Source organism: Octopus bimaculoides, chromosome 2 (assembly GCF_046866305.1).
Source record: "Octopus bimaculoides isolate indiv1 chromosome 2, ASM4686630v1, whole genome shotgun sequence".
Lineage (NCBI taxonomy): Eukaryota > Metazoa > Mollusca > Cephalopoda > Octopoda > Octopodidae > Octopus > Octopus bimaculoides.
This window is the reverse complement of record NC_142929.1, coordinates 40,676,730-40,691,676: the sequence shown is the minus strand read 5'-3', so window position 1 is coordinate 40,691,676 and position 14,947 is coordinate 40,676,730. Positions and strand designations below refer to the sequence as shown.

At 34.4% G+C, this 14,947-nt stretch overlaps 1 protein-coding gene across 20 annotated transcripts in view; it reads right to left on the bottom strand.

Moving 5' to 3' along the window:
- Positions 1–14,947, bottom strand: part of LOC106884224 (GTPase-activating Rap/Ran-GAP domain-like protein 3) — a 1,447,782-nt gene that overhangs the window by 738,664 nt on the left and 694,171 nt on the right. The gene's annotated exons all lie outside the window — the stretch shown is intronic.

Below are 14,947 nucleotides of genomic sequence, written 5' to 3'. Positions count from 1 at the left end.
TATGATACCACACTCCTGGATAACAAGAACAATGAAAAATATAGAGTAGCAGAGAAAATGAAAGCCTTCTATGAAATGGCATGAAATGCTGGAGAAAGGAATTGACAGCAGGGAAGCAAGTACTAGGAGAGGTGAAAATCAAGATATTCGTACTGGGAATGATCCCCTTCAGTGAAATACTACAGAAAACAAAGTTGGGGTATGATCTGCGAAGGGGTAACGGAAAAACTAAACCACTTGCTATTCATGGATGACTTGAAGCTATTCACAAAAGCTGAGGCAGAGCTGGACAGCCTAGTCCAGTCTTTGTGGATTTTCTCCAGTGATATTAAGATGGAATTTGGACTCTCAAAATGTACCACGATGGTTATGAGACGAGGAAAGATTGCCAGGACAGAAGACATATGACTGACAAGTGGTGAAATGATGAAGGCAATTCAAACTCAATCCAGCTATAAATATCTGGGAATACTCGAAGCAGATGAAATCAAACACCACGACATGAAGGAAAAGACAAAAAGAGAGTACCTGCGGCGAGTGAAAAAAATACTGACTTCAAAGCTGTAGGCCAGAAACATAATTTCGGCAATAGACTCCCGCGTATTCACGGTAGTTCGGTATGGCGCTGGAACCCTAAAGTGGACAGAGGAGGAGCTAAAGAAAATGGACAGGAAGTCTAACGATGCATTGAGCCCATCATCCACGTGCAGACACTGATAGCCTATACTTGAAGAAAGCAAATGGAGGAAAGAGACTGATAAGTGTGGAAGACTGCGTACGTATCGAACTCGAGTGCTTAATGAGATACCTAGCCCAAAGTAAGGAAGCCTTGCTAGTGACAGTTAGGAACGAGGGAATATTGAGAACAGAAAAAAAGGGAAAACAAGGGAAGAAGTACAAAAAGGACATGAAGAATAATTACGCAAAAGGGACTACACAATCAATTCCACACAGCCACAACAGAAGTTGCTGGAAAAATAGGTGGGATTGGCTGATGAAAGAAACCCTAAAAAAGAGACCGACAGCACTATACTGGCAGCGCAGGACCAAGATTTGACCACGAACTGGAGGGTCAACCTGAGGAATGAGCAAGTGACTCCGCTGTGCCGCATCTACAAGAGATTGAATGAAACCATTACTCATATCACGAATGAAGGCCATAGACTTGCCCCAAATTACTACAAATTGTGGCGACACGACTAAGTAGCGAAAAGTGAGGGCTAGAGAGAGGCAAGACGTGATATGAGCACAAACCGCAGAGAGTGGGAGAGTCGGAGACTAGCAAAATCCTCTGGGATTTCCCAATCCAAACAAATCAGTTGCTAGAGCATAACAGGCCGGATCTAGTGGTGGTGGACAAGGTGCACCACATATGCTATATAGTTGATTTTGCATGCCCCTTTGACCAACGAATAGTCAAGAAGGAAGACGGAAAGGTAGATAGATACAACTCTCTTAAGTACGAAATAGCCCGGCTATGGAAAACGAAGAAGGTGAAGATAGTGCCAATTATCGTTGGGTCTTTGGGAACAGTATCAGAAAGCATTGAAAGGAATATAAAGGAAATTAGAATAGAGTGCTCAGTAGAACTGTTACAAAAGGTTTGCCTCTGTGACATGGCCAGAATAATTAGGAAAGTATTAGATAGCTGAAAAGAACGTATAGCATGAAACCATAGTCTGCAGGTAGTTAACCCGCTACGGATACAAAACTCCAAGAGTCCAAAAAAACCTGCGATAAAGAGAAAATGATAACGATAATTATGATAATAATAATAATAATAGTAATTATTATTATTATTATTATTATTCAGTAGTTTTATTTTTATAACGTGCTTTCACTTCACTACCGAGCGCAGCTCTGTGCGCCTTGGGTATGTGCTGTGGTTTGCTGTGGTGCTCTTATGTTTACTGTATTGAAAGTGTTTTGCGTAGAATGTGTGCAGTACCCAGTAGTGCAATTTTCTGTATATTATATATATTTGTAAGTCCTGCTATTTTTGTTATGTATTTGTCTGAATATTTTTTTATTATGCCTAAGGCACCTATTATGATAGGAATTGTTTCTGTTTTTAGATTCCACATTCGAGTTATCTCTATTTCCAGGTCTTTGTATTTTGAAAGTTTTTCCATTTCTTTTAGAGAAACGTTGTCATCTGCTGGTATTGATACATCAATTAGAAAGCATTTTTTTTCTTCATGATCTTTGACAACTATATCTGGTCTATTTGCCTTAATTTCTCTATCTGTGTGTATTGGCATATCCCAGAGTATGGTTGCTTTCTCGTTTTCTGTGACCTTTTCTGGCGTGTGTTTATACCATCTTTTTTCTGTTGTTATTCCATAATGTTGGCATAGCTTCCAGTGTATATAGGTCCCAGCTCTGTCGTGTCTGTGAATATATTCCTTCTTAGCCAGGACTGGGCAGCCAGAGATAATTTGATTTATTGTTTCTTGTCGATCTCCACATATTCTACAGTTACTTGTTATATTTCTTTTCATTATGTGTTTTTGGTAATTTCTGGTGGGGAGGCTTTGGTCTTGTGCAACAATTAAAAATCCTTCAGTCTCTGCTTTGAGTCCTGAGCTTCTCAGCCATTGCTGGGATTTTTCTCTGTCTATTTCTTTCGCATTTAGTTTAGCCCAGTATTTACCATGTAGGGGCTTTTCTTGCCATCGTTTTATCATGGTCCGTTGCTGTTCTAGTTTTAGTTTGGATTTCATTTGTTTTATAGCTTTTGTTGTTTCTTCTTCTTCTTCTTCGTATTTGTTAGGTAGATTGATTTCTTGTTTGTATTTGTCAGCTTCCTTAAATACTGAAAACAGTTTTTTGTTTTGCTCGTGTTTTGTGGCTATTTGTATTAGTTTCCCTTGCTTCTGGAGTAGGTATTTTTGAAGTCCTATGGTGGTTATTTTATAATAGTTTTCTAGCTGTATAAGACCCCTGCCACCTTCTGTGCGTTGTATATATAGCCTTTCTATGTCAGATTTTGGGTGGTGCATCCTATATCCTATCATTATTTTTCTTGTTTTCCTGTCTATTTTACATAGTTCGTTTAGTGTCCAGTTAAGGATGTTGTAGCTGTAGCTTATAACTGGGACAGCTAAAGTGTTGATACCCATTATCTTGTTTTTAGCATTGAGCTCTGTTTTTAGTATTGATCTAACTCGTCTATAGTACTCTTTCTTTATTTTTTCTTTCATTTGTGTATGTTGTATCCTATCTAGTTCATTGACTCCTAAATACTTATATGGTTGGCTTTCGTCTAGTTCTCTTATTTCATTGGCTTTATCTAGTGTTATATTGCTACTTTTAACTAATTTTCCTCTTTTCAGGGTTGCTTTGGCACATTTTTCTAATCCGAATTTCATTTCTATTTCCTTGGCAAAGCCGTGTACTGTCTGTAGTAGTGTTTCTAGCTCTTTGTCGTTTTTTGCATATAATTTTAGGTCATCCATATATAGAAGGTGGCTGACTGTTTTTCCATAGCATTTGTAACCGCATCCAGTTCTATTTAGCAATTCTGTTAAAGGTGTGAGTGCCAGGCAGAACAGGAGTGGAGAGAGCGTGTCTCCCTGGAATATTCCTCTTCTAATGGGGATGGTTTTCGTTTTCACAAGTCCCTCTTTTGTTTGGAGCTGTAGCACTGTCTGCCATTTGTTCATTGAGTGCTCTATGTATTTTATGATAATTGGTGCCACCTTGTTTATGGTTAGTGTTTCCAGAATCCACGTGTGGGGAACACTGTCGAAAGCCTTTTGGTAGTCCACCCAGGCCATACTGAGGCCTTTCTTCTTTCTGCGGCTGTCTTCAGTTATGGCTTTATTGATCAATAATTGATCTTTACAGCCGTATGAGCCCTTGCAGCATCCCTTCTGCTCTTCTGGAAACAGGTTGTTATTTTCCAGGTGTTTACTCAATCTATGCGATATTATTGCAGTAAAGGCTTTGTAGATCGTAGGGAGACAGGTTATAGGTCTATAGTTTTGTGGTTTCTCCGTTTCCGTGGATTTGGGGATTAAGATGGTTTTCCCTTTTGTGAGCCATTCAGGCATTGTCTCTGGATCTGCTATTATGTTGTTAAAGTTTTCTGCCAGCTTTTTATGCATTGCTGGCAGGTGTTTTAACCAGAAATTGGGGATCTTGTCGTGTCCAGGTGCCTTCCAGTTGCTTAGTCTTTGCAGTGTCTGGGTGACCTCTTCAGTTGTTATAGGGGCCCAGAGTTGCTCAGGTGCTAAGTTCGTTGTTTTAATGGTCCTTTTTTGGGGTTGTTGCTTCACCGACCATATTTGTTTCCAGAATTTCTCTAGTTCTTCTGCTGTTGGTGCTGAAGTAATGTCTATTATTATTATTATTATTATTATTATTATTATTATTATTATTATTATTATTATTATTATTATTATTATTATTATTATTATTATTTTATGTTTGACTTTTGTTTTGCATTTGTACAAGTTGGATCCAAGTCTATTTCAAGATCTTTATATTTGCTCAGTTTTTGGTAGGTCTTGACAGATACGTTTATATCGATTGGGACAGTCATATCAATGAGGAGGCATGATTTATTATTATTATTATTATTATTATTATTATTATTATTATTATTATTATTATTATTATTATTATTATTATCATTATCATTATTATTATTATTATTATTATTATTATTATTATTATTATTATTATTATTATTATTATTATTATTATTCCTCTCTGGTTTGGTCATCTGAAACCATATAGTAAGTTTTATAACGTTTATAATTACTGATTTCAGAACTTTCTCGTCTGTGCAAGAAATCAATTCTATTAAGCTAGAAGCATTGTTTTCCACTTAGCTGCTTCCGTTTCAAAAGAAATCGAAAATTTTACAGACTGTGATTTTATTTACATTTCTAGATAGTATGTTTAATTTAATTAATTTACTCTATTCAAGAACATTGACAGTAAGACCATAAAGGGACTATTTTAAAAACTTTGTCTTAAGTTCACATCAGATTCAATTGATGCTTGAAACGGTTCAAAATCAGAATACTGAAGATCGCTGATATTTTATGCATTGTGTCAAGGGAACCTAACAAATATAAACAAAGAATCTGTCCCATCTTTCTCTCATAGAAGCCATTGAAATACTGGCGATAGACGTAACTTATTTTACCATTAGAATACTGTATATCTCAACGAATGTGGAGGCGCAATAGCCCAGTGGTTAGGGCAGCGGACTCGCGATCATAGGATCGCTGTTTCGATTCCAAGACCGGGCGTTGTGATTGTTTATTGAGTGAAAAACACCTAAAGCTCCATGAGGCTCCGGCAGGAGATGGTGGCGAACCCTGCTGTACTCTTTCACCAGAACTTTCTCTCACTCTTACTTCCTGTTTCTGTTGTGCCTGTAATTCAAAGGGTCAGCCTTGTCACACTGTGTCACGCTGAATATCCCCGAGAACTACGTTAAGGGTACACGTGTCTGTGGAGTGCTCAGCCACTTGCACGTTAATTTCACGAGCAGGCTGTTCCGTTGATCGGATCAACTGGAAACCTCGACGTCGTAAGCGACGGAGTGCCAACAACAATCTCAACGAATATATCAGGAAACTATAGACTAATTTCAAAATTAAATTACTTATCTCATTCTACGGTTTGATCTTTCATATAATTTGTATCACTGTTTAACAACTGATATTGATGCAATCGTGTAAAATAGCGAGTATTCTCAGTATAACATTCTGGATATTTGGTTCTGTCACAATTCTTATGCCAAGCCTTTCAAGGAATAATCACAAGACCAAAAAGGTTTATGGATACATTCTCCCCATCTCTATTAATGCTGCTAAACACTGAGTAAGCATCTTCTGTTCACTGTTATGATGCTGAATACCAGAGCATATAAGGTTTTATGTTTTGGAGACCGCCATACAGGAGGAAGGCTACTTACCTATACTGATGTTATTGGCAGAGGTAGAGATATATAACGTGAAACTGGAGGCTGATCAAGGATTGTCGGGGTGGGGGAGGATGGACGTTTCTGTGGGAAGATAGACGGCATAGTAAAACACGTCTTGGTTTCGGCCGCTTGAAGATGAAGAAAAGGAAGTAGATGAAGAAGAAGAGGAAGTCGAAGAAGGAGGAGGAAGAGGAGATGAAGAAGGAGAGAAGATACATGAAGATGATGATGATGATGAAGAAGAAAAAGATGATGAAGAAGAAGAAATGTTAGTTATGCAGTTTCATGTGAGTGTGTGTGTGTGAGAGAGAGATTGAGTGAGAGAGAGATTGAATGAGAGAGAGAGAGATGGAATGAGAGGAAGATTTGGTGAGGGTGAGAGAGCGAAAGAGAGAGAGATGGAGTGAGAGAGAGAGAGAAAGAGAGAGACAGATAGAAGAAAGTCTCAGAGTTCTAAGTGGACAAGTATGCGATCATATTATCACGGTAAACAGATAGCAATATCAACTATAACGACAAGGCTTTTGGCTGGTAAGTTGGGAGGAAACGAAGCTCATTTTCTGTTTTACTACTGCAAATTTATGAAAAGCGGTTTTTATTAAAATTTCAGAGTTCTGACAGCAATAAAATTAGTGAAACCTTTCAGTTGTCATTTATTTTTTTGCCAATACCTAGCTTAGAGTACAAAGCTTTCACAAAAGCTCCATCAAGTGCAATCTCTATTTTTATTGTACAATTGATCATTTTGCTCTACTAAGCAGTCGATACCATTATAATTTCTTAATAATAAGAAAAGTAGCGTCCTGCATCAATCATCTTAGTTATTAATTAAGTTAGAAATTCAGTGGAGAACGTTGCTTTATCGAAAGGTTTTCACTGGTTTTCAAGTGACCTTTCATTTACACAGAAACCTCTTAAATCAAAGCTAATTGATCGACACCAAGATTATGTCAATAATCTATTATGTACATTAAAAGGGTCTCTCTTCATTTTCGGATGCCGAACAACAATAGATAGCTATATATATACATACATAAAACCATAATCATATATATATATATATATATATATATATATATATATATATATATATATATATATATATATATATATATATATATATATATATATATATATATATATATATATATATATATATATATATATATATATATATATATATATAAATATATATAGCTATATATATTGTATATATATATATATATATATATATATATATATATTATACATATATATATATATATGGCAAATGAAAGATAGAAGGTGGAATATACGAGAGTTTATATATGCATACATATAAATAATATATATATGTATATATGCATGTGAGGTTGTGTGTGCGTGTGTGTATGTGGGTCTTTATATGTCTTCGTATGTGAGGGTTTATGTTCGTGTGTGCCTATACAAAGGAATATTATTCAGACATATATATTCACACACACACACACGCACACACACACACACACACATATGCATTGCATATGTATGTATATATGTCTGTATACATATGCATATATGTATATATATAACTATGTATTTATGTATATATACATACATATGTATATATATATATATATATATATATATATATATATATATATATATATATATATATATATACATATATATATATATATATATACATATACATATGTATATATATATGCATATATATATATATATATATATATATATATATATATATATATAAATATACGTACATACACATAATATGTACCTCCCTACCTACCTATCTACCTTTATCTCTCTCTCTCTCTCTCTCTCTCTCTCTCTCTCTCTCTCTCTCTCTCTATATATATATATATATATATATATATATATATATATATATATATATATATATATATGAGTAGATGTGTACGTCATCTAAAGTAAGTATCTTTGTGTGTGTGTTTGAGTGCTATGTTATTCTGATTGGAATTGCATTTGGAGATCGGAAATACTTAACATTTTGTATTGAGGAGTTGCGATAAGATTGATTGGACCGGGGTAATGTTTGACTTAATAAATAATTCAAAGAGAAATAGAGGAGGAGTAAGGGGAGGAAAAAGAGAAACGAGATTTACATAAGTATAAAGAGAGAAACAGTGAGTTTGTACAAAGGAAAGTAAATGTATATATATTCTGTTTCTTGCATCGATGTATCTCCGTATGAGATAGCAAGAAAAAAGATAGATGGCTAGCAGGACAAAGTGTGAGATAGATAGACAGATAGACAGATAGACAGACAAACAGATAGATAGATAGATCGATAGATCTCTCTTTCTTTATCTATGATAAAGAGAGAGAGAGAGAGAGAGAGTGAGAGGAATAGCGGGGGAAAAAGAAATAGAGAGAAAGGAGGCTAATAGATTGAGTGAGAGAAGGAATACAAAGAGAAGATAGATTTATTATTTTATTATTTCATCTCTTGAACTAAATAGCTTTCTGCCCTCACGAATCTTTTCAAACGTCTTTTGCATATCAGAAATTAACAAAAAAGAAAAAAAAAAAGAAAAATTAATAACAATAATACTAAATCAATATTCTGTGTTTCTGATTTTACGTCAGAAGGTATTGTAGTTTCCAGTATTAAAGAAAAGCCATATGAGGCATCGACATCAGAGTAATCAGTACAGACCCGCTAACGTTTATTTCCATTAAAACAAGAAGACATTGAGGCAAACGTCAGTGAGAGAACACAGAAACTCTCTGTATATATGTACACGCAGAAATATATACAGAGATAATATATAGCTCTTTCTGTATGAAATAATAGACTATTTGAGTTCTCATACATAGAAGAAAACATTGGATTTTAAATACAAAGCTTATGAAATATGCAGAAGGTCTTTTTATTTTTTAGTATTGCTGCATACATCAGTAAACACTTATCACAGTTTCAACTGAATAACATAACGAATTCAACAGATCAGAAACAGCAGATCAAAACGTGTTAGATATAAACTTGAATGTTTTCGCAGACGGACATACCAGCATAAATCAAATAAGACATTCACTCCCGATTACATTAAGGATAAAGGCATCGATGTGTAGTTAGATCTGCTATCATCTGGCTCCAGTTTTGATTTCATTTCGTTGTATCTTGTATCTCCTATTAAAGGCTCAGACAAATTCAATGCCTTATGAGCGTAATATATTACATAGTAATTGATCGTGAACCAATATCTGTGTCTCAGTGTGTGTATGTGTTTGTGTGTACATATCTATGCATACACACATGTTACATATTTAAGGGATAAGAAAAATGTAGGCAGTCACCACAGTAGCACTTCTCGTGGGATACTGACTACGATAGTGTTCGAGCAGCGGTGTAAATGTTACACCACTTAATTAACCAAAGAATGATTGGTTATATGTAGGTCAATTATTAAAGGGACACTTCATCAATCCAAAGATGTATATTAAATATATATGCTATGATGCTCACAGAATCAATAACAATATTTGAATTGAGGAAAAGAAAATTACATACGCACACACATATACACGTATACATTCTTATATATGTATGTATATATATATTTGTTTTGCAACAAAATGGCTGATAGTTAGCAAGGTGAGACACACATAAGAAAGAAGGAAACAAAGGACCACTGATGAGGTCACAGAAGTGTGACGAAAGAACTCTGGCCGAAATAAGATTAAGATTAAGATTAATGTAATATAAAGCTGAAAAAAAAAAAAAAAAAAAAAATTAACACCAAATATACAGTGCGTGTGTTTTTATTGGCTAAACTGGCAATATGACCATCCCCAAGTACAACAATATATATATATATATATATATATATATATATATATATATATATATATATATATATATATATATATATATATATATATATATATAGGCAAATAATTAGGGGATTGTGCTTGTGTTTATAGCACCGTAGCAATAATTCTGAATTATATATGCCTTTTGGCCTTGGGAAGAAATTTCATTACTCATATGAAAATGTTTACCAGCTCAATGCTTGTCTAGCTCTGACTTTCTTTCGATCTCTTATTTCCTCGATATCCCTCTGTCTAAATGAGTGGGAGAGCCAAGACGGTTTTAGATGGTTGTGTTGTCTCCTTGTAACTACACGGCCATCTAAAACAATTAGCTAACGCATGTACACGCTAACAAGTCTCATTCGCTTGTGTGGTTCATAAAGACATGCATATATCATCACTTTGCCCGACATATTTTAACTGTTCAACGCAATATGCAAATAATTATATACATTACATTTGGAACAGAATATAAATAAATGGATTAACCTTATTTCTTTATACAGGCGGAATATAAATAACTGGATTAATCTTATCTCTTACACTGGCCAAGTCTCGCCACAGAATCACCTTGCTTCGTCAGAAGAATCATAAGGAATGGAATAAATTCAGCTCCTAATCATATAAGTTTTCATTCCACGTCGGATGATTTTCATATCTATTCAGCTGCAGGTGACACGAATATATCTGAGAACATTTTATTTTATTTTTTTTTATTTAAGCAATAGCTTTCAAGCATCGAGATTTTTTTCCAGTTACAGGAGACATGAATTCATTCTTTCTTCATGGTTTCTTTGTCGAGAAAAGGTGATCTCCTTTTCGAATCAGAGACTGGAGTACGAGATAAGTCTTAACCAAATATATTTATTTTCGCGGTTGTACCATTCTTAGTAGTGTCTCTCTCTCTCTCTATATATATATATTTCGAATTAAACTACCAGGTCTTACGTATCAGCATCAAATTAGAACGACACAATAACGTCTCAAGTATTTCATATATTCAAAAAAGTTCCCACCAACTGATCTAGGATCGGTTTTCGATTCCTGTATCTAGTTAGTATATTTTCCCCACGTCGCTAATCCCGCAGAGTTACACATTATCAGATATGACGCCACCCACTTCAACTAGATTCAAAAGAGTCAATAAACCATTGACAGATGTTGCTGTTTTCCGATAGAAAACCACGAGATACACAGAAATTGATATTTGAGTTTATCTGTAACATTAAAGTATGAGTTTTTTTTTAAACAATGATTACCGTTACAGGGTTTTATTTATCTACGTTATTTTTCTCTCACATATGTAATCAAATGTGGAAGTGAATATAGAATGAGTCGATGAATAAATAGCAAGCTAGTGTCATAAAAGGAAAGGATAAAAAAATAAAGCAAAAACAAACCAAAAAACAGTATGACCACTATCGAAACTCCTTTGATCATAGGCTTGCTTGACCGGAGCAGATATGGGGCTAAACAAAGACTTCATGGTCACGACGGGAACACTTTTAATCATGTGTGTTCTCGATCACGGCTACAACAGATCACATGAAGATTATATAGACCAACCTCTCTCCCTCTCTCTTCACATCTATCTATCTATCTATCTATCTATCTATCTATCTATCTATCTATCTATCTATCTATCCATCTTATACACGTGCATACATAAGGGCACATTTATATACATATATTCACGCAACATCTGCATACATACAAAATACACACACACACACACACACACACAGACACACACACATCACACACACGCATATTAACTGAGAAATAAGTAGTTATCTCGCTCGCTTCTGATGCCTAAGCCAAATTTTTCTAATATAGGCGGATATTCAGTTGAATCTAAAGCGCTAGTATACTACGGGTTCTTCATTCTGGACTGATTAATGAACGAAATCGAACCAGCTGTATTTGAACTTCTAATTTCTAGACGTAGTGCTAAAGACATGTAAATGCTTTACAAAAGCGTCTTACTTCTCTCCGTAAAGCTCCAACGCTTCAAAAGGTTGATTATGACAAATATATACAAAATGCAGATAAGCTCTCAGTTATGGCATCGCATATAATTTTGAGATATCGTATTATATGTATTTTCCTTGTTATGTGCAGAATATAAACCTGCAGATCAGATAAAAATACAATATTTCAAGTATGGAAATCATGTAATTATTAGAGGAGTGCACTACTTGCTCAATTATCTCTCTATTATATCATATCCAGGAGCATTATGCCTAATTATGGGTTAATTTCAATGTGTCCATCAAGCGTAGTGCGGTGAGATGAAAGTAACTAATGATTAAAATAAAATTGATAAAAAAATGCTACCTTTAGTTAGTGAATTTCAATTATAAAAAGAGCAACATTTTTCTCTAAAATAGCGAAAAATACATTAAGTCCATAACTAAAACGAAGAGTTTTATGGAGTGAACATTTTTCAATATTTAGCAAATAGTGTGTGTCATTTATTTAAGATGATGTCATCATAGTCGACATTTGTGTTTATGAATGTGTGCTTGCATGTTCATATGAATACGCGTTTTAAGTAAGTGAAAGAGAGGGGGGGGGGGAGAGACAAAGAGAGAGATGGAAAAAGACAGGAAGAGAGAAAAAGAGAAATAGAGAGAAATTGGAAGATATATTAATAGAAAGATAAAAAGAGTAGAGGAAACGAAAGATTAATGATGCTGGGTGGAAGAAAATAAGCAGAATTAACTGGAAAGCTACACAGCAAAAGATTAAGGAATAGTGAAATATTTCACGAAGGGGAAAGTATGAAGGTGGGGGAAAAGCTGTACAGAGAGTGAGAAGAGTGAGATGTGAAAGTATATGCAATTTAGCTAAAGTGAGTAAAATACTAATATGAGCAGAAGAAGACGGAAAATGGAAAGGGAATCGATAGAAAGTATGTTGCTGTGTAAAATGTGTGATGGACGGAGAAAGATATGTGTGAAGGAGAAAGATAAAAAATAAAACTGGAAGACTTATTCTGGGTTATTTATGAGAGAGAAGAGAGAAAGAGAAACAGTTGAGAGAGAAAGAATGAATGATAGAAAGCGGAAGAAAGAGAGAGAGAGAGAGAGAGAGAGAGATAGGCAGAAATAGAATGAGAGAGAGAGTGAGAAGAAGAAAGAGAGACGAATAAATACGAGAGAAAGGACGGAACAAAAAAAAAAAAGAAAAACGTGAGATTTTACGCTGTCAAACGATCAAAAGGAAATGAATGGAATAACAAAGTTACCACATTTCTCTTTTTTTTATGATCAGGTGAACGGTATTTTAGAGCAGCAGTAAAGAGCATAAAATCAATAATACCGTGGAGGTGCGAGGTTTATCAGGGTAGGACGAGATAACAAGCATGTCTGGATCGTTTATTGAGCAGGAAGTAAAAATCTCATTCTCTTGTTTGCAGCGTAAATTGAAGCAGTCATTTCTCTTCCATTTAAGTACACACGAACGCACGGACGCACGGACACACACATACACACACACACACGCACACACAAACACACACACATACATACGTACGTACATACATACACACATTATATATATATATATATATATATATATATATATATATATATATATATGTATGTGTGTGTGTTTGACTATGTGCATACACATAAGTATATCTATACTTATATACATGTTGCATTCATATATCTCTATAAAAAAACACAGACGCACACACACGCGCGCACACACATACATACGTACTTACATACACACACATTATATATATGCGTGTGTGTGTTTGACTATGTGCATACACATAAGTAAATATATACGTATACTTATATACATATTACATTCATATATTTATATAGAAAACGCATTATATACTATACACACACACATGTATATGTATATGCATGTATATATATGAACATTTATATATAATTTATAATACAAGAAAATGTTACAAACAGGTTTTAATCCAAATCACAACAATTGTTTCTGTGCATTTGTAACAGCGTGTAATTGTTCCATGTTTCACATATTGTTATATAAATATTATATAAATATGATCCAGCAATAGCTGTGTACTCGCACGTCATCAGGTGAGTGGTTTTGAAAGCACTGCTGGATCACCAATAGTTTCCCATTGTTTTATAACCATATTATATTCTTAGCATTTTCTTGATAAAGAGTAACGCGTAGATTCAAATAGACACAAGTGATAAACGATACCAAATTGTTTAATGGAAATAAAAGACCAAAAAATGCAAATTATATAATAAATAGATCAAAATTAACGAATGGAAACAAAAAAAAATATCAATAGTATAAAATATAAATTAATAAGACCTCTTTCTCTTTTTTTGTTTAGCAAAAATTGATCTCGCTTTTTATGAAGATAGATTAACATGCTGTCAAAATTTAAACTAGAAAAATTCTTTATCTCTTTAGTTTGCAAGCATTTTGTTCAAAGGACACGTTGTCAATTTATTAGACCAGCGAGATACCAGCTTGTCTGCCAGTCTCTTCGTAAGCTTAATTCTAGCTGTTCTTGGTTCCCACCAGTCATTAATTGATGTTATCTCACAGGAAAATGTTAATTCGACAGCAACATCCGCTCCCCATACATATACAGGCGAGCGCGCCACCGGTGCATCTCTCTTTCTCTCTCTCCCTCTCTCTCCCTCTCTCCCTCTCTCTCTCCCTCCCCCTCTCTCTCTTTCTCTCTCAGAATCTATCTATCTATCTATCTATCTATCTATCTATCTATCTATCTATCTATCTATCTATCTATCTATATACACACACTGCCACCTATATTTATCTATATCCATACTGACGATTCCTTTCGATTCATAGCATGATGTCAAATCAATAATTTTTCACTCCTACACGTTCATTATACATATATATTCTTTTATTCCGCACTAATGTACATATATCTGAATATCCCTGCATATATCTATCTAAAGATATCCCCATTTTTGCTCTCATGGAGGTGCATCTCTCTATGTCAATCTACCAATCATTTTCCACTTACTCTATAACATTACATCTGGGTAAACAGGTCCATTCTATAGTCACTTTTCCGTCACCTAAACAAATGTTATTAACATACTAATTATTATGGGATTATACAATTTAGGTGGATAACAATATAAATGATATTTGAATAGATCAGTTATGACACTAAAACATTATAATAGCATTTCT